The 20,239-nt window shown below is 33.3% G+C and overlaps 1 pseudogene; it reads left to right on the forward strand.

The window, feature by feature from the left end:
- The first annotated feature begins 2,708 nt into the window (after positions 1-2,708).
- LOC112095628 lies at positions 2,709-11,970 on the forward strand (annotated as a pseudogene).
- Positions 11,971-20,239: the final 8,269 nt, after the last annotated feature.

Here is a 20,239-nt window from a genome sequence, read left to right on the forward strand (position 1 = left end):
ATTCATCTCATTTACTCACACTTTGGATTTTCATTTGTAATCAAACAAATTGTGTGAGAGATAGATTTATTTTGTAATATTCCTTAAAATCAAATTGAGTGATTGTAAGTGTTGGGATATACTTGGGTTAAGAGATTGAGGATAATCTCTTATTGTAAAGGTTTATTGACACCTTGGAAGTCAATTGTAAGAGCGGTTGAAGCCTTGGAGGCTTGCTTAGTGGAATCCTCAAGCCCGGTGAGCTTGGAGGCGTGGACGTAGGCACGGTTAGTCGAACCACGTAAAAATCACGTGTTTGATTTCTCTTCCCTTACTCTTATATTATATTGCTTAATTAAATTTATTATTTTCATTCTTATTAAGGCATTAAATTTAAATTGTTGTGTGGTTTGTTTTGCATAATTTTTGATAACCTAATTCACTCCCCCTCTTGGGTTGCTTAGATAGTATTTCATATTCTGGGTATAACCAAATTCAGATGTACCTACTAGATAGATAAAAGACATCTTTCATTACAAATAAAGGCCTATACTGCTATAACGTTATACCCTTTGGGTTAAAAAATATAGGAAAGACCTATCAAAAGTTGGTCAATAAAATGTTTCATGGTCAGATTGGAAGAAATATGGAGGTCGACGTAGATGATATGCTTGTCAAAAGTAACAGAATGAAAGATCATATCACAGACTTAGATGAAGCGTTCAAGATTTTGAAACAATAAAACATGAAGTTAAATCCAAGCAAATGCGTGTTTGGAGTCTCTTTAGGAAAGTTTTTAGGGTTCATGGCAAGCCAACAAGGAATAGAAGCCAATCCAGAAAAAATTCAAGCCCTTCTAGATATGGAGTCTCTAAAATCAATTAGAGAAGTTCAAAGGTTAACAGGAAGAGTTGCGGCCTTGAACTGATTTATTTCACAAGCGACATATAAATATCTACCATTCTTCAAGCCCCTGGGGGGGGGGGGGGCGAATGGTATGGGCAAAAGAATGCGAGAAAGCCTTTCAGGGGTTGAAAAGGTATTTGAGAAGTCCTCCAATTCTCTCTAAGCCAATATTCGGAGAAAATCTTTACTTATACCTGGCCGTTTCAGATTCGGCAGTTAGTTCAACATTGATAAGAAAGGAGAATAAGGTATAAAAGCCAGTTTATTATGTGAATCATGCTCTGTTAGATGCCGAGACAAGGTATCCAGTTGTAGAAAAAATGGCTTTAGCACTAATAGTATTCGCCAGGAAACTAAGACCTTACTTTCAGGCTCACACTATAGTGGTGCTCACAACTAGCCCTTGAGGCCGATAATACAATGACCAGAGGTGTTGGGAAGGTTGGTATAGTGGGCTGTAGAGCTGGGAGAGCATGATATTAAGTACCAACCAAGAACAACAATTAAAGGACAAGCGGCCACATACTTTATAGCTGAATTTACTAGTAACCAGTTTAAGGAGGCCCGGATTAATGAAGCAATAATACCAACCGGGAGATTATATGTGGATGGATCATCAAACCAACAATGGAGTGGAGCAGGATTGATTTTAGTCACCCCAGAGCATACAGAGATAAGCTTTGCCCTCAGGTTTGGGTTCAAGGCCTCTAACAACAAGGCAGAGTACGAGGCCTTGCTTGCTGGTCTCAGGTTAACAAAAGAGATGGGGGCAGAGAAGCTCGAAATATTTAGTGATTCACAATTAATTGTGAATGAAGTTATATCTGAGTACTAAACAAAAGATAGTAAGATGTTAGTGTATCTACAAAAGGTCAAAAAACTATTAATGAATTTTGTAGAATACACTATTTCTCAAGTTTCAAGGGAGGAAAACAACAAAGTAGATGCCCTTACAAGGCTGGCATCAGCCACAGATGCAGGCTTAAACGAATTAATCCTTGTTGAGTTCTTGCAAAATCCGAGTATTAATCACGAGGACAATAAGGAGATTAATCTTGTGAATACAATTGGGAGCTGGATGGATCCTGTCATTGGTTGCCTAAAAGATAAAAAAATTACTTGATAATAAGGTTAAAGCAAGGAAGATCAGGTTAAGGTCAGCACGGTATGTGATTTTGGGATATGTGCTATACAAGAGAGGATATTCACTACCTTACTTGAGGTGTCTAACGTCTGATGAAGTAAACTATGTGATGAGAGAAATCCATTAAGATATTTGCAGCAACCACTCGGGTGCAAGGTCATTGGCCCATAAAGCCATTCACCAAGGGTACTTTTGGCCTACCATGAAGGAAGATGCACATAAATTTGTGCAATGGTATAACAAATGTCAAAGGTTTTCTAATATACTACGTCAACCCCCATAACAGCTCACCTCAATTTTTGGTCCGTGACCATTCGCTCAGTGGGGGGTAAACATCATCGGTACAATGCCTACTGGTGAAGGGCAAACAAAATTTGCAGTCGTGGTTGTTGACTATTTTACAAAGTGGGCAAAAACGGAACCCTTAGAACAAATTATAGAACATAAAACTAGTAGATGGTGCAAAGGATGGTTTATGTAGAAATGAGAAGAAAAAGAAATAACTTGAGCTCTTATACTTCTGGTGAAACTATAAGCTAATAATTAAAGCACAGAGTGATGCCCCAAAGATTATGCCCTCTAAGAATTAGGAGCAAGAATTATTCTCCCCCAAGAATGGGGAGCATGGATTCTACCCAGCAATGGGCCCTAGAAAGTATGCTCCCCAGGAACGGGAAGCATGGATTCTACCCCAAGAATGGGGCCCCAAAAAGTATGCTCCCACAGGAATGGGGAGCAGAGATTCTACATAAGAATGGGTCATAGAAAGTATACTCCCCTAGGAATGGGGAGTAAGGATTCTACACCCAGGAATGGGGCCCCAGAAAGTATGCCTCTTCAGGAATGGGAAGTAGGGATTCTACCCCTAAGAATGGAGAGCAGAGATTCTACCAGCAGGAATGGGGCCCTAAAAAGTATGCTCCCCAAAAATAGGGAGCAGTGATTCTACCCCTAGGAATGGGCCCTAGAAAATATGCTCCTATAAGAATGGGGATTAGGGATTCTACCCAAGAATAGGCCCCAGAAAGTAATCTCACGCAGGAATGGGGGAGCAGCGATTCTATCCCCAGGAATAAGGCCCTAGAAAGTATGCTCCCCCATGAATGGGGAGTAGGGATTCTACCCCAGGAATGGGTCCTTGAAAGTATGCTCCTTTAAGAATGGGTCCCAGAAAATATACTCCCCAGAAATGGGGAGAAGGAATTAGGCTCCCCAGCAACAAGGAGCAGTAGCGGAGGATGACAAAAGTCATGGATCCAGACAGCCCTTGACCCAGTTTTAGATTATGGACCGCACAAGAAAAGGCATGTCCAAATAGAGGAGCTATCGTTGAAGGACAATAGAAGTACATTGCTTGCCCTAAAAGCAAATTAAATAGATTTTGACACAGATACAACTTTGAAAAAAGGTAGAGATATTTTGTAATTAAAATTCTAGAGGGTAGAGAAGAGTTAGATAGAATTCAAATTAGAAAAGGATTTTATCTATAGCAGGCTATAAAAGCAGAGGTCTCTCATAGTGTAAGGGATCAAAAAATAATAGCAAAAAGAGAGGGAGTCAAGTTGTAAGTGCGATCTTAATAAAATATTTGTCTTTCTCTGCCCATGGACGCAGGCCAAAGACCGAACTATGTTAATTCTTTGTGTCCTTTTGTTATATCGCCCCCCACATAAATTAATTCTCTAAGTTGACCAGAAATCTTCATCACCAAATGTAAATACAATTATTATATTACTTTTTTTCCCCAGAAAAAATAAAAAGTACATTCATTCTCAGGAATAGTTAGAGTTGGACTATTGGCACCTCTTCATTAATCTCATAAAACTCCTGTTATATTACAATTACATTTAAGGACAAATATAAATAGAATTAAGCCATTTATATTCTCTCTCTCTCTCTCTCTCTTCAATTTTATTTTGGTTGCAAAATATAATTTTTTTTTATCATCAAACTAATATGAATTTAGGAAGTAATCCTCTAAGTCAAAATAAAATTTTTGCATAAACATAACAACTTAATTAAGATACAATATAGTGGAAAATAAGTAAAATAAAAATTTATCTTGCTGCAAATAACTTTTTTAAGAATTCTCAAACTAATTGCTGAACCCAAGATTTATAGGTAGGATAAAATTATATTAAACTCATAAAATATCATTATTTTCTAAGTATAATGTTTTTCTTACTTTTTCGTTTAGATTTTTTTCTTTGGAAATTAAATAATAAAGGAAGTTTCAAGAGAGGAATACAAATATTAAGACTGAAACAGTGAGAAAATTATTAGAAACTGAAAAATTCATAAATGAAAAGAACATTCATTTAGAAAAAAAGGGCACTTTTGTATTAAATGGAATATAATTTAAAAATGTTTCAATGGGATTTTAGAGGGGTGCTAATAGGGGTGGGCAAAACGGAACCGAAATCGAAAAAAATTCGGTTTGGTTCGGATTTTTTCGGTTTCGGTTTGGTTTTTTAAATCTAAAAAATCCGAAATCATAAAAACCGAATTGAATGGTTCGGTTCGGTTCGATTTCGGATAAAAATTTTAAAATCCGAACCGAACTGATATTGAGGTATTTTTATAATTTCACCATAATATATATACCCAGACCACAAATTATACAACAACACCGATGCACCAATCTCTCACTTTAAGCTACACAAAACCACGAATGGACAAACCAACACACCCAAATCTTAACTTCATCTACCGGTGGCTGATACTGCCGATCTGCCACTACCGTTCCTTCCATTTCTCCCTCGCCAGCCAGCCAGCCAGCCAGCCAACTCACTTACTTGCTCTGCTTTCTCTCTTTTTCTTTTATTTTGAAATGACTTTTTTTTTTCGAAATAACTCTTTAATCTTTTGTAATTTCATGGTTGCTTTACTTATTATTACTGTATTAGATTATTAATTGTATTTGGTTTTATTAGTTTTGTTTGGATTTGTACATGTGACTGGATCTGCAAATGTCACTGTTGCTGGGTGAGAAACATAAAAAGTCATGAAGTGGAGAAGATAATGGAGGGATAATATCATTTAGATCCATCTCTTTTACAAAATATTAGTGTGGCCCAATACTTAGGAAATGTTTGCATATAGGAATTCTATTGTGGCCTAATTTGTTTTCAAATTTTCAAATTGGTCCTTGACTGAAAGTCAAAATTCAAATACTGTTAAAAGAACCGAAAAATCGATTGCTTAAATTAAGTCGTTAAAAAACCAAAACCGAAAATCGAAACCGAACCGAAATTGACCTATCAATTTTGGTTCGGATTTTATTTTCAAAAAAACCGAATGGTTTTTTTAATTTTCGAACTCGAACTGATGCGAAATCGAAAATTTATTCCAAAACCGAACCGAACCAAACCGACACCCACCCCTAGGTGCTAATAGTTCGACTCAATAGTTATACTTACACAACAAAGAAACGATGAGCTAAATCGGAAAGGAATAAATGTAAAAAATGACAATTAATTTGTTTATCCCATCATTAAATGCTATTACCTAAAATCGCTTATAATTTATACTAATCTTTGCACTACTCATTTGAAGACAAGGAGAGATAATATATACTATACTTTGTTTAGTATATTCTATAATTTGTTTATCACACTGATTGACACTAAAAAATATACATTTAATAAAAATAAAATTATTATTTTTTCACTTATTGTGTCGATTAATAGGTTCATTATTTCTAAATTATTTTAATACTTCCCAAATATATTTTATGTTAAATTAATTCACAATTTGTTAATTTTTATCTTGTAAATATTTTTTAAGAATAAAGATGGAATTAGAATTGAAAGCGGGAACAAAGAAGGACTACTGGAACACAATTGAAGAGATGTAATAAAAAATAAAAAATAAAAAATAAAAAATAAAAAAAGAACAAAAGAACAAAATGCAACCATGATTGCTTGTGATGGCCAGGAGGCCATCACGCCTCCTGACCATCGCACATTTCAATATAATATATATATTGACATAATGTCGACACATTAAAATAGTTGTGGCACATTAGGTACTTTATTTCATATTTATCTACACACATAGTTAGTTGAGAATTAAATGATATAATAATTAACTGGTAAAAGTGAGGCAAAATAAAAATGAGAGAATAGTAAAATTATAGTTTGAATACTGAGAGTGGATCCCGTAACCTTAACATATCTTTAAATTGATTTCTAATGATTTCATTTCTCGCAATTAAATTTTTTTGTTTAAACAAATTGACAATAAGATTTTTAAATTCCCTGTGGCTCGACCCCGGACTCATTGGGTTATATTATAACCAGACACTCTTATACTTAGGAGTAATACACTTTTGAGTCATGTCAAGTTTTTGGCGCCGTTGCCGGGGAGTTTTCTAAATTTGGTGTTAGTTTGTCTTTACTTTATTTTTATTTTATTTTAATTTTTTTTCGTTACTATCTTTCCGTGATTCTATTTTATTCTCTTTTTGCAAAATTTCAGTTAGCATCCCTCCTCTTTTCAAACTTTAATATTATCCATAAAATTTGTGAGTAACTTCATTTTAGCCCAGAAACCTTTGCAAATCAGTCCGCAAATCGTATTTATTTCTTTAAATTTCTACAATTTACTTTCCACATTTATTTTAAATAGTCGATTCTACCGCCTAACATTTTAATTTCAGTTTGTTAATTTATTTAAATAGTCGGTTCTACCGCCTGACTGTTATTTAAATTTTGTTAATTTATGTATTTTGTTTACATGGTCGGTTCTACCGCTTAACATTTTAATTTCAGTTTATTTATTCTTGTACATTAATTTATTTAATTTTATGTTTTATTATATGGCTGGTTTTAAAATACCGCCTAAACTGTTTATGGCTGGTTTCACTGCCTAATTTATTTATTTTATTTATATTTCAGTTTGTTAATTTTTATTTCGCATTTTTGCTTATTTAATTTCCAGTTTATTTTTATTTTTGCAATTTTCATTTAGCGTTTTATGCATCATTAGCTTAGCACACATCATTAGCATTGCATGCGTCATTGGTCTCGTACAAATAATGACAGATTAATTAGAAGATCACCGTCACTACCCTTTGATATGGCTGACATAGGAGCTGAAAATTTTTCGGAGCACGAAAATGACCAAGCCTTGCCAAATTTTCATGAACAGCCTAGGACCCTTAGAGACTTCATGCATCCTACTAGAACAGGGTCACCATCATGCATAGTTTTCCTTCCTGATGCATCACGTTTTAATTTCAAACCTGGTATCATTCAACTTCTTCATACTTTTCATGGTTTTGAGTCTGAAAATCCATATTTGCATTTAAGGGAATTTGCAGAAGTTTGTAACACATGTACTGATCAAAATTATAGCATGAATATAATCAGGCTTAAGTTTTTTCCTTTCTCACTAAAGGATGAAGCTAAAACTTGGCTATAAAATCTTAGGCCAGGATCCATCAGAACTTAGGATGAAAAGCAAGCACAATTTTTGAAAAAAATCTTCCCACCCCACATAACTAATTCTTTCAAAAGACAAATCATGACGTTCACTTAAAAACCAGGAGAAACCCTCTACCAATGTTGGGATAGGTTTAAAGAACTACTTAACATTTGCCCACACCACCGTTTTGAAACATGGAGATTAGTGTCTTATTTCTACGAGGGATTAACATCCCAAGGTAGACAAGTCGTTGAAATGATGTGTAATGGTGAGTTTAGGGATAAAAGTCCTGAAAATGTATTAGACTATCTTGACTATATATCAGAGAATGCACAACATTGGGATACAATTGGGTCTTATGAGTCATCAAATAAACCCCAGTCATCTCCATCTGGTGGAGGCATGTATAACCTTACGGAAGACCATGATTTTCAAGCCAAATTTGCATCATTAGCTAGAAAAGTCGAAGCATTAGAGTCGAAAAAGAATGATCATGTAAAGTATGTTCAAAATATTTCATGTTATGTTTGCGATTCTATTGACCATTCTACGCAGGATTGTCCAACCTTGCTAGCTCTAAGAGAAAGTTTGCACGAACAAGTAAACGTCATTGACAATTTCAAAAGGCTAAATTCAAATCCATACTCCCAAATTTACAACTCTGGTTGGAGAAACAACCCAAATTTTAGTTGGAGAAATGACAATCATGCAAAATCTTCGCAATCAGTTCCTCCACGTCAAAATTTCCAAAACCCCCAGAGTTACCCACCATATGTCTTGCCACCAAGAAAAACTCTGGAAGACACATTGCATTTGTTTATTGAAAATTAAGAGTCGATCAATAACCAAACAATGCAAACCTTAATCAATTTGACAGAAACTATCTCCTAACTTACATTTGCTCTAACCATGCATTAAAAAGGAAAGTTTCCTGCTCAACCTGAACTAAACACCAAGAGTCAACAACATCTGTAAATGGGAAATTCAGGAAACTAAAATATGAGTTAAGTCAAATCAGTTATAACCTTTCGTGGTGGTAAAGTAGTCAAAAAACACATTGTGGACCCTCGTGAAACTAGTAAAGATTCAATTTCAGAAAATAGGGAAGAGTATGTCGAACCTTTAATCCATGAAGAAATAACCAACTCTCCTCCTGTACCCCCATTTCCTCAAGCACTAATCAAGCCAAAGAAATCAAACCACAGTCCAGAAATTTATGAAGTTTTTAAACAAGTAAAGGTCAACATTCCTCTGTTGGATGTCATTAAACAGGTACCTTCTTATGCTAAATTTCTTAAAGATCTTTGCAGGGTGAAAAGGAAACATAAGGTGCAAGCTTTTCTAGCAGAACAGGTAAGTTCCATTATCTCAACAAATAGTACTTTGAAATACAAGGATCCTAGTTGTCCAACTATTTCTTGCACTATTGGGGATTATAAAATTGGACATGCTTTACTTGATCTTGGTGCCAGTGTTAATTTGATTCCTTACTCAGTGTACCAACAACTCAATCTCAGTGAGTTAAATCCAACTTCTACTACTCTTTTACTTGCTGATAGATCGATTAAGGTTCCAAAAGGGATAATTGAAGATGTATTAGTCCAGGTCGATAAATTCATATATCCTGTGGATTTTATTATTTTGGAAACAGAACCAATTGCTAATGAATGCAAACAAATTCCTGTTATATTGGGTCGACCATTTTTAGCTACTACTAATACTTTGATAAATTGCAGGAATGCATTAATGAATTTATCTTTCGGCAACTTGACACTAGAACTCAATGTGTTCAACATGTGTAAACAACCTCACCACTAAGAAGATGATGATAATGAGAATGAGGAGATTGATCTCATTGAGCCAATCATTGAGGAACACATTCAGGATGAGAATTTTATAAACTCTGCGAAAATTTTTTTTGCTGGTTCTTTTGAATCAAGTAAGGAATTAGATTGTGATACTGCTGATATATGCCCTACACTTGATTCGATGCAGGTACCTATAGGTGACGATGACCAATCGAACTTTGAAGATACGGTACAACCTGAAGAACCAAACGAAGAGAAAGCACCAGAGCTCGAATTAAAGCCCTTACCAGAAGAATTGAAGTATGCCTACCTTGGGAAGCAGGATACATATTCGGTGGTAATTTCTTCTCAGCTCACACATGATCAAGAACGTAAGTTGTTATCTGTACTAAAAAGGCATAAAATTGCATTTGGTTGGACCTTAAAGGATATAAAAGGCATTAATCTTTTAATTTGCACACACCGAATACGCTTAGAGGAAAATGCCAAAACAACTCGTCAACCACAAAGAAGATTAAACCCTCATATGAAAGAAGTGGTAATGAATGGGGTCCTTAAACTACTAGATGTATGAATTATCTATCCTATCTCTGATAGTAAATGGGTAAGTCCAACACAAGTAGTACCAAAGAAATCTGGAATAACCGTTGTAAAAAATGAAAAAGGTAAACCAATCCCAACAAGAATTCCATCTAGTTGGTGCATGTGTATTGATTACAGAAAATTAAATGATACCACTGGAAAAGATCATTTTCCCCTTCCATTTCTAGTCCAAATTCTCGAAAGAGTAGCTGGACATCTCTACTACTGCTTTCTTGATGGCTACTCTGGCTATTATCAAATCTCTATAGCCTTAGAAGACTAGGAAAAGACCACATTGACATGGTCATTTGGAACATTTGCATTTAGGAGAATGCCCTTTGGACTTTGTAATGCTCTTGCAACATTTCAAAGGTGCATGCTAAGCACTTTTAGTGATATAGTTAAAAATTGTCTAGAGGTTTTTATGGATGATTTAACTATATTTGGCAATTCTTTTGATACATATCTTGATAATCTAGAAAAAGTTTTGGAAAGGTGCAAAGAAAAAGGACTAGTTTTAAATTGGGAAAAATGCCATTTCATGACGACTTCTAGAATTGTCTTAGGCCATGTGGTGTCTTCAAAAGGAATTGAAGTTGACAAAGCCAAAGTTGAAGTCATTTCCAAATTACCCTCACCAAAGACAATTAGAGAAGTCCGTTCCTTTTTAGGACATGCAAGATTTTATAGGAGGTTTATAAAAGACTTTAGTGCCATATCTAGACCACTTTGCAACCTCCTAATAAAAGACACACCTTTTGAATGGACTAAAGATTGTCAACAAACTTTTGAAAAAATAACTACTCATTTGACATCAGCCTCAATAATGCAACCCCCTGATTGGTCTTTACCTTTTGAGCTAATGTGTGATACTAGTGATTATGCCGTTGGCGCAGTTCTGGGTCAAAGAAAGGAAGGTAAGCCTTTTGTCATCTATTATGCAAGTAGAACTTTGAATAGTGCTCAAATGAATTACACTACAACTGAGAAAGAACTACTTGCTGTAATATTTGCATTGGATAAATTTCGTTCGTATTTAATTAGTTCATCCACTATTGTTTATTCTGATCATGCTGCTGTGAGATATTTAATATCAAAACAGGATGCCAAACCAAGGTTGATATGATGGATTTTGCTACTTCAAGAATTTAACTTGACAATCAAGGACAAAAAATGCGCTGAAAATGTTGTTGCAGATCATCTTTTAAGACTTACAAATGAGTCTTCAATTGAAACAACACTCATTAATGATTCTTTCACTGATGAATTTTTATTTTCTATAAACAAAATGCCTTGGTATGCTAATATTGTTAATTATCTTGCAACATGTGAAATGCCATGTGATTGGAGTTCCTAGGACAAGAAGAAATTCTTAATAAAAGTGAGAAGCTTTTACTGGGATGATCCATACCTATTCAAGTACTGCTCTGATCAAATTTTTCGAAGATGCATACCAGACGACGAAGTAAGTAAGGTCATTCAATTTGTCATTCTGAAGCCTGCAGTGGCCATTTTTCTTCAAAAAAGAATGCTGCAAAAATATTGTAGTGTGGATTTTATTGGCCTACATTATTTAAAGATTTACATGCATTCTGTAAATTGTGTAAGAATTGTCAAATGGTATGGTCTATTTCAAAGCGAAACATGATGCCTTTAAACCCCATTATTGTCATTGAAATATTTGATTGTTGGAGAATTGATTTTATGGGCCCTTTTCCATCATCATTTGGATTTGTATACATTTTGGTTGCTGTTGATTATGTTTCAAAATGGATTGAGGCGATTCCTTATCGGCACAATAATCACAAGATTGTGATTCGCTTTTTAAAAGAAAATCTTTTGAGCAGATTTGGAATACCTCGAGCCATTATCAATGATGGAGGTAAGTATTTTTGTAATAAGCCATTTAAGTCCTTAATGAAGAAATATGGAATTACAAAAAAAGTTGCTACCCCTTATCACCCTCAAATAAGTGGTCAAGTTGAATTCGTAAATATTGAGATAAAACAAATTTTAAAAAAGACAATTAATACAAACCATAAAGATTGGTCTCTTCGACTAACTGATGCACTTTGGGCATATCGTACTGCTTTTAAAATATCTTTAGGAATGTCACCCTATTAGCGTATTTATGGAAAATCTTGCCACTTACCAGTTGAACTTGAATGTAAATCATTTTGTGCCATTAAAATTTTTAATTCAAATCTTGATGATGCTGGTAATGTACGTAAATTGCAATTAAATGAACTTGAGGAATTAAGGATGATGCATATAAGAATTCTAGAATTATTAAGGCAAGAACCAAATTTTTTCATGACAAAAGATTTTTTCGGAAAACCTTTGAAATTGGTCAAAAAGTATTGCTTTGTAATTCTCATCTTCATTTATTTCCAGGGAAGTTAAAGTCTAAGTGGAATGGCCCATTTGTTGTAAAAAATGTGTATCCATATGGAGCCGTAGAAATTGAGAATCTAAAAGATGGTGTCACATTTAAAGTTAATGGTCAAAGATTGAAACCATATCTGGAATACCAACCACGTGAAGCAGATACTGAAATCAATTTGAGTGACCCACCAAATTTTAATTAAGCATTTTCATTTTAACTTTTTGTGAATTTGATTTACTGTTACTTTATCGTTTGAATTGTTTGATTTTTTTTCCTTTTCCCTATGTCTTGAATGGAGTGCATTGCATTATTTTTAATTTTGTGTTGTTTGACAATTGTGCTTTAGCTCACCAAATTTTTATACTTTTCATAAGTACCTCCATGAGAAGTTTTCTTTTCGATCATCTTAAAGAGCTTTTACATGTAAAATTTCACCTGAGGAAATTGCTCCGATTTTATAAATCGAATCTCATTTAGGATCTACAACCACCAGAGTTAGTATCCAATGTGAAAGATCTAGAAAGACAACTTAAGGAAATAGAGGATGGTATTTATAATCTGCAATTGGAACTGGAGGTAAATTCAATAAAAGGACGAAGGTGAGTTATATTTCTTGTGTGTTTTTGTTTTATTTTGTTGTTCTTCTTCACTTTTAATTTGATTTTGTAGATTTGATTCATTTTGTTTTGATTCACTCTCCCGTATAAATGGCGAATAACGGTACTCCATGACTTTTTAAGTCGGTATTCTCAGTTTCCCACAATAACTGAAACCTCAATGTCAAGCATGGAAGAAAGACAATGAAAATTGCATCAATGTTTTCCTTCTCTCCCTCAAAATGCTCTTAAGAAGATTTACAAAGCTCGTTGTGAATGACTGCATTTGTTAATGATCAATGGGATTCCTGCTGACATTCGCTGGTTAATTGAAGCAAAGGTCTGATTGGCAGGTGAATTTTCTGATCCATTCCTTTCCTACATGCCTAGTTTTGGTAAAAGTACTTTTGCTAAGAAAAAAAGAGTTAAGCGACTTGACTCTAAATGTTCTCACTATGTAAGACTTGCTTGCAAAAAGCCACGTTGTAAAACTTTAGGAATGATTTCTGTAAATCGTGAAGATAAAATCAAATTCGTTAAGGATGGCATGAGTAAAGAATCATTGGATGATATCTTACGATCTCTTGAGACGCATCCGAGCGGATATTTTCAACATGAAATTCAAAATTTGTAGAAGTTGTTTCAAAAGGAAAGTGCACAGTTTAGTCTTGGGAATTTGACTCTAAAAGACCATGTTTGCCAGTTTATAAGAAAAGTGGATGGGAAGCCTATCCTTGACCCATAGAGGGCGTTCAAGCCATTACTGGACGTAAAACCAGAGAAAGATGTGAGCCACAATCACAACTACCAGTAATTATCCTTTTATTTTACTTTTCTTTTATCTTTTGCATTATTATTATTATTGTGTGTTTTTTTATATCTAATCACTGTTTGCTTTTTCTTTTCACTGTTTCCCTTTGAATTATTAAGCTAAAAAGCTTCACGCGTCATTTGACAAACATACCACCCCATTTACACCTATATATCATTATGTCCGTCACCAAGATCCTTAAATAGGAGCTCCTTTTCAAGTACTCACAAATTGTTTCTTTTTAGAATTTTTTTAATGGCAGCAACTTCAAGAAGACAACTAAAGAACATTTGTGTGCTTTCTAGATTTCACTATAGAAAGTATAAAGAGTTCGTTCAGGCAGCTATAGATCTTGGTCGTGCTATAACAGAAAGGAAATTACATCTTGTATATGGAGGAGGTGACTGAGGTTTATCAAAGCTTGTCTCTGAAGCTACTTTCATTTGAGAAAGTCAAGTGCTAGGCATCATTCCAAAAGCCTTAAAACCTTTAAGATGTCTATCAGACCCACCAACTGGAGAAGAGTTAGTTGTCTCAGGTATACAACAAAGAATATTCAAAATGTTAAATCATGTTGACGCTTTCATTTTCTTGCCAGGAGATCTTGCAACTTTAGAGTCGCTAATTACATTTGCTTCTTGAGCCCATTTGAATATCCATAAAAAACCCATTGGTTTGTTAAATGTTAATAACTTTTATGATGGCTTAATAACATTTCTTAATCATGCAATTAAAAATTATTTCATTCCATCTTCAGCGAAAAAACTGTTCATTTATGCTCCTACTGCTAATGAGTTACTTGATCTTTTGCAAGCTTATAAACCGGAGCCAGATCTCATAACTTTGGCGTTGGATTAGGCAACTGATGATGATAGCAGTAACTCTCATAAAAAGTGTAAATTAGATTTAACTCTCCGTTTGTAAATATTTCCAACAGTGGCCAGGTGATATCTTCTAAACTCTACTTATTTCTTTAGACATTGAGGACAATGTCTCCTTCAGGTTGGGGGGAGGGAATAGTTGATAATTGTTGAATGTCTCGGTCCTGGTGATGTTTTTACTAATTTTTGTTGTAAAGACTAACTTTGGATAAAAATTTGAGTCGAAGATGGCAGAATATAAAATGTAGTGTCTCTAGAAACGCATTTTCTTAATTTTAATGTGTTTTCTTTGAAAACAAATTATTTTCTAACTTTTTGTTTTCTGTCTTTTTCTCTTTTTCTCTTAATTGTCTCCCTTAAGTTTCTGCAATCAGTCCCAATTTTTTTTTAGTGTTTTCTTAAAAAAAAGTTTTCTTTTTCAGTGTGATATTTTAACATTGGATAACATGATGATTTTCAAATTTTGGTATTTGTATTATCTTTGGCCTTGAGTTATGTTATACTATGTTTCCCCCTTTGCATGTTGAAACGTAAATTGAGAAATTTGATGAGTGAAATTGATTAAGCCATTTGGAGGAATGTACATATCATGAAAAGACCAAGTGAGATTTTGAGCGTATTATCCTTGGAGAGTAACCATGTTTGCCTATACAGCTTCACAATTTATTGAACAAGATCTTTATATTTTCCTTAAAGTAAAAAAAAAAAAGAGAGAAAGTTTGTGCAGCCTCATTTAAAAATCCATTGAACTAGTGGATATGAAAGATTATTTAGAGCCTTAAAAGATGACAGAAGGTCATCTTTAATCCGTGTGAGCATTTCTAACCAACCTTATTATAAAGAATCCATAGTTAACCCCTTTGAGCCTTTGAAAAAAAAAATTTTTCCTTTGATAACCCATTATCTTATCCCACTCCAATGTGGAGTATCACCTTATATTTTATGTTTTCCACCACCCAATTATGTTTGAAAATAGGGATGAGTATGTATTCCTAATAATGGTGTTATAAAAAAAAAGGTTATGTATATAAAAATAAAAATAAAAAAGGAGAAAAAAAAACAAAAATAAAAGAAAAGAAAAAATTCTAAAAAAAAAGCACATTATAATCTCCAAAATGTCCCATATTTTTCAAAAATATATTTTTGTTTTCCCTATTACCTTTTTGTTAGCCATAACCCTAGCCTACGTTACGTCCTAATAAAAGTTCGTTTCGATTTTTGGGAACTATAGTATGAAGTAAAAGCTGATAATATGGACTAAAAGATGTAGTGATGCATAAAAGTAAAAGTAAATTTTGCTAGTAATTCCTTGGACTTGAGATTATTTTATTTCTAAGCTGTGGGCATTTTTTTTTCATCTTGGTGAGAGCGTGTGATATTGTTTTATTATTCTCTCAAATCTACCATTTTTAGAGTGACAGTTTAATTTGGGATATATTTTCTTTTAAGAGAGTCACTCTTAATCGTGAAGTTTTGGGGTTTGACGTACCACTTTTAAAAGTGGCTTGATTAATGTAGCTATGATAATTGATCATTTTACATGATTTTACTTAATTGATTTATGTGGGTGTGATTTTCTTTTGGCTGAAGATAATGCTTATAATTTTATTTGATTGTTTTCATTGATCCGATGAAAGAAGTGAACACAATTTTCAAAAAAAAAAATTTGAATTTGGTTTTGAAATTTCTTTAAATTTTTATCGCTTAAATTACTAGGGCCTAGTAATAAGCTGGTTGGGGGGTGTGATTAACACTAAAAAGTGTACATTTAATAAGGATAAAATTATTAGTTTTTCACTTATGTGTCGATTAATGCATTCATTATTTCTAAATTATTTTAATACTCCCCAAATATATTTTATGTTAAATTAATTCACAATTTGTTAATTTTTATCTTGTAAATATTTTTCAGGAATAAAGATGAAATTGGAATTGAAAGCGGGAACAAAGAAGAACTACTGAAATACAATTGAAGAGATGTAATAATAAATAAAAAATAAAATATAAAAAAATAAAAAAAGAACAAAAGAACAAAAGGCAACCATGATTGCTTGTGATGGCCAGGTGGCCATCACGCCTCCTGACCATCACACATTTCAATATAATAATAATAATAATAATAATAATAATAATAATAATAATAATAATAAATAAATAAATAAATAAAGATAATGCATTCCTTGCCTATTATAGGCAAGGAAATGCAGGGAGCCAGGGGGAGCGAAGCTGGTATTGAGAAGCTTAAGCCGAGAGAGAGAGTTGTAGCCAAGAGGGAATTGAAGAATTTATGTCTTTCTTTCTTTTCTTTTCTTGTTTCCTTTTTTATCAATTTTCCTTGTAACATATTTCGAAAGTTTATCAAATAAAAAGAGTGTTGTGTTTTCTTTCAATATGAGTGACTAATTTTACTAAGCTGAGGTGAAAGGTGAAGCTCAATGTTTCAAACTATTAAATTTATTATTTTCTCAAATGAGTTTTTAAGTTTATTTTATTCCTTTCTAATTATTTTTATAAATTTATGTCAATTTATAAATTTATAAATATGTATGGTATTTTATTCCTTTCTAGTTCATGTTAATTTATAACTTTTCTTGAATATGTATGGTATTTTGACATAATGTCGATACATTAAAATAGTTGTGGCACATTAGGTACTTTATTCCATATTTATCCACACACATAGTTAGTTGAGAATTAAATGATATAATAATTAACTGGTAAAAGTGAGGCAAAATAAAAATGAGAGAATAGTAAAATTATAGTTTGAATACTGAGAGTGGATCCCGTAACCTTAGCATGTCTTTAAATTGACTTCTAGTGATTTCATTTCTCGCAATTAAATTTCTTTGTTTAAACAAATTGACAATTAGATTTTTAAATTCTCTGTGGTTTGACCCCAGACCCACCGGATTATGTTATAACTAGACACTCTTATATTTGGAAGTAATATACTTTTGAGTCGTGTCACCCACCATTTATGAATGCAAATATATAGTACATATAGTGGATAAATAAAAGGAACTTATGATTAAAATAAAAGGTTCTAACCTTTAAAAAGTATGATTGTTCAAACTAAGGGTCGAGCCTGACTCAATCCTTATCAAGTTAGGAGCTCGACCTTTTAACCTAGCCATAATTTTTTAATTTTTAGTTTTTTAGTTTTTAAATAATTTTAAAATAGGACTCTAATTCTCCATTCCTTATTAATAATATTGCATTATTATTATTATTAAAATTATTTCATTTTTATGTTGAATTTGGTTGTAAGGAATTTAATGAATTATTTTTTATTTAGCTTTTGACAACAATATAACAAGTAACAATCTAACCAAATTAACCAAGTAAATAAATCAAACAATAAATACTAAATTAATATGGAATAAAGATAAAATTTAATGGAGTAAGTTGTGAACACGTATGTGGTGTGTTATATTTTTTTTATTTTAAAAATTAATTAAAGGGTCAAGGGTTGGGGCTAGGCTTTTGGTAAGGCCTTGACCTTAACCTAGATATATTCGAGCCTGATTCCTTGAGCCCTAGGGTGATCTTTAACCCCTTAAATTTGGGCCAAAACCCCAAATATTAAGATCGGGTTAATGGGGTCACATGCCAAGTCGGACCTCTTTATCATCCCTAACCTATAGTATAATAGTATCTAACCAAACAAAAGAATCAATCTTCTTAGAAGCTAATTTTGCTATAGAGTGAGCACTAGCATTACATGTTCTAGGAGTATATTGAGTCTTGAACTCTTGGAAATCCTTCATGTGGTCTTGAATTTTTGATAATGCAAATAATAGTTTTATCATGTGTCTCATCTTGTTGTTAATTAGATCACAACCCTTGACAATCTGATTCTATGATTAATAAGGGCATCCTTGCCTTTAAAACAACCTGCATTCGTAGCATACTACTGTAGCCTTTGCAGAAGCCATATCTCTATGATACTTTATTGTTCTAATAATAGCTGCTATAACTTTACCTTCATGGCCTGTAATAATAATCCTTATACCTGCAGTTTTGCTGACTACTAAATTGGTTGCAGCTAAAATAACTTTAAACCACCCATTGGTGGGGACTCCAAGCCTTTTACTTCTCTTCTACTCTCTTATAGTCTATTGTAGCTCAAATAGTTTTATTCTTTAGAATGATTCGATTACTAATCTAGCTTTGGCTACTAAGCTTAAAGATTTTTCCCTTTTTCCTTCAAAAAGCCCTGTCTTTCTGCCCTGCCAAATTACCCAAAAAAAGGCTACAAAAAGCTCTTTATTAGCTTTGGTTTTCTTCTTGGTCATTGCTTGCATCATACTCAAGAAATCTTGCCCTACAATACACTGAAGTCCTCTAGAAATTAAGAGATTTTCTATATCTTTTGTGCTGGTATACATTCTACCAAAGCATGAAAAATGCTCTACCTTTAATTTTCCCCGATCTAGCATCTTAGATTAGAAAGAACTTTTCTTTTCCATAGATTTTCACCAGTTGGAAGCAGAACTTGAGAAGCTCTCCTTATTAATATCTTCAAGTTTGTAGTATGGAACCATATCACACTCCATTGATTTGGGTTATGATATTATCTACTCAGAAAATGTGGGAATCTAATTTTAAGGGCCATCTTTATTGCCACTCTTAATAGAATATTAACCCTTCTTATTATAATGCCATAGGATTTGACCTGGACAGAGTTTTCTTAGTAATAAAATTCTCAAAATTACATTAGCATCTTCCTTGATATATTTTAACAACAATAGTTTCCTACCACTAATGCTCTAAATTTATTAGATCTACTATTGTAAATTCGATTAGTACAGAGGGCGGTGTAACTAGTTTAAAGTTTTATGGCCTCAGCATTCGATTACTCTTGAATACCTTGATTTGCTTACCATTACAAATCGTTTATTTAACATCCTAACAAATATGCCTCCAGATGAATGATGGGATCCTAATTTAGCATATAGAAAATTTGCAAGCTTGAAGTATCTAGCTTTTAGATCTAAGGCCACCAGAGAATTTGGAAATTAAATAAGTCTCCATTCCTACTTCCACGAGTGCTTGTTAAAACAAGAGAAATCTTTGAAGCGCAAACCACCTTTTAATTTGGATTGACTATTTTTCTCTCATTTAGCCCAAATGGATTTTCCTCTTCTTAATTTTTGAACCCCACCAAAAATTAGTAATAACTCTCTGAATATCTTTAAACTTCCCTATTAGAATTTTAAAGACACTCATGGCATAGGCTAGGTCAACTTGGGTCATTGTCTTGATAAAAAACCTCTTTCCCACCATTAAAAAAGAATTTATACTACCATGATAACTTTAAGCTTAATGTCACTAAAAAGAACTCATTTTACTTCATCCAACCATGGATGGCATTCCTAAGTATTTTTCATGCTTAGAGATTACATTTAACTAAAACATGTCTTAGATTGTAGCCACTTGTCCAGCACTAACATTGCATTAAAGATATAATAAAGATTTGGCCAATGCAAAGTGTTATCATTCAAAAATAACTTTAAGATGTTCATAATCTTTATTAGTCGCTCCAGTAAAGAAGAGGCTCTCATCAGCAAACATTAAGTGAGAAACTGAGATATCATTTCCAATGTGAAGACAATGGATAAGCTTTTGTCTATCTACTTAGAGAACACTTCTACATATATAAAGAACAAATAAGGAGATAAAGTGTAGCCCAGAGAACACTTTTGCACATATAAAGAAT

This window comes from Citrus clementina, unplaced genomic scaffold (assembly GCF_000493195.1).
Source record: "Citrus clementina cultivar Clemenules unplaced genomic scaffold, Citrus_clementina_v1.0 scaffold_1, whole genome shotgun sequence".
Taxonomy (NCBI): domain Eukaryota; kingdom Viridiplantae; phylum Streptophyta; class Magnoliopsida; order Sapindales; family Rutaceae; genus Citrus; species Citrus x clementina.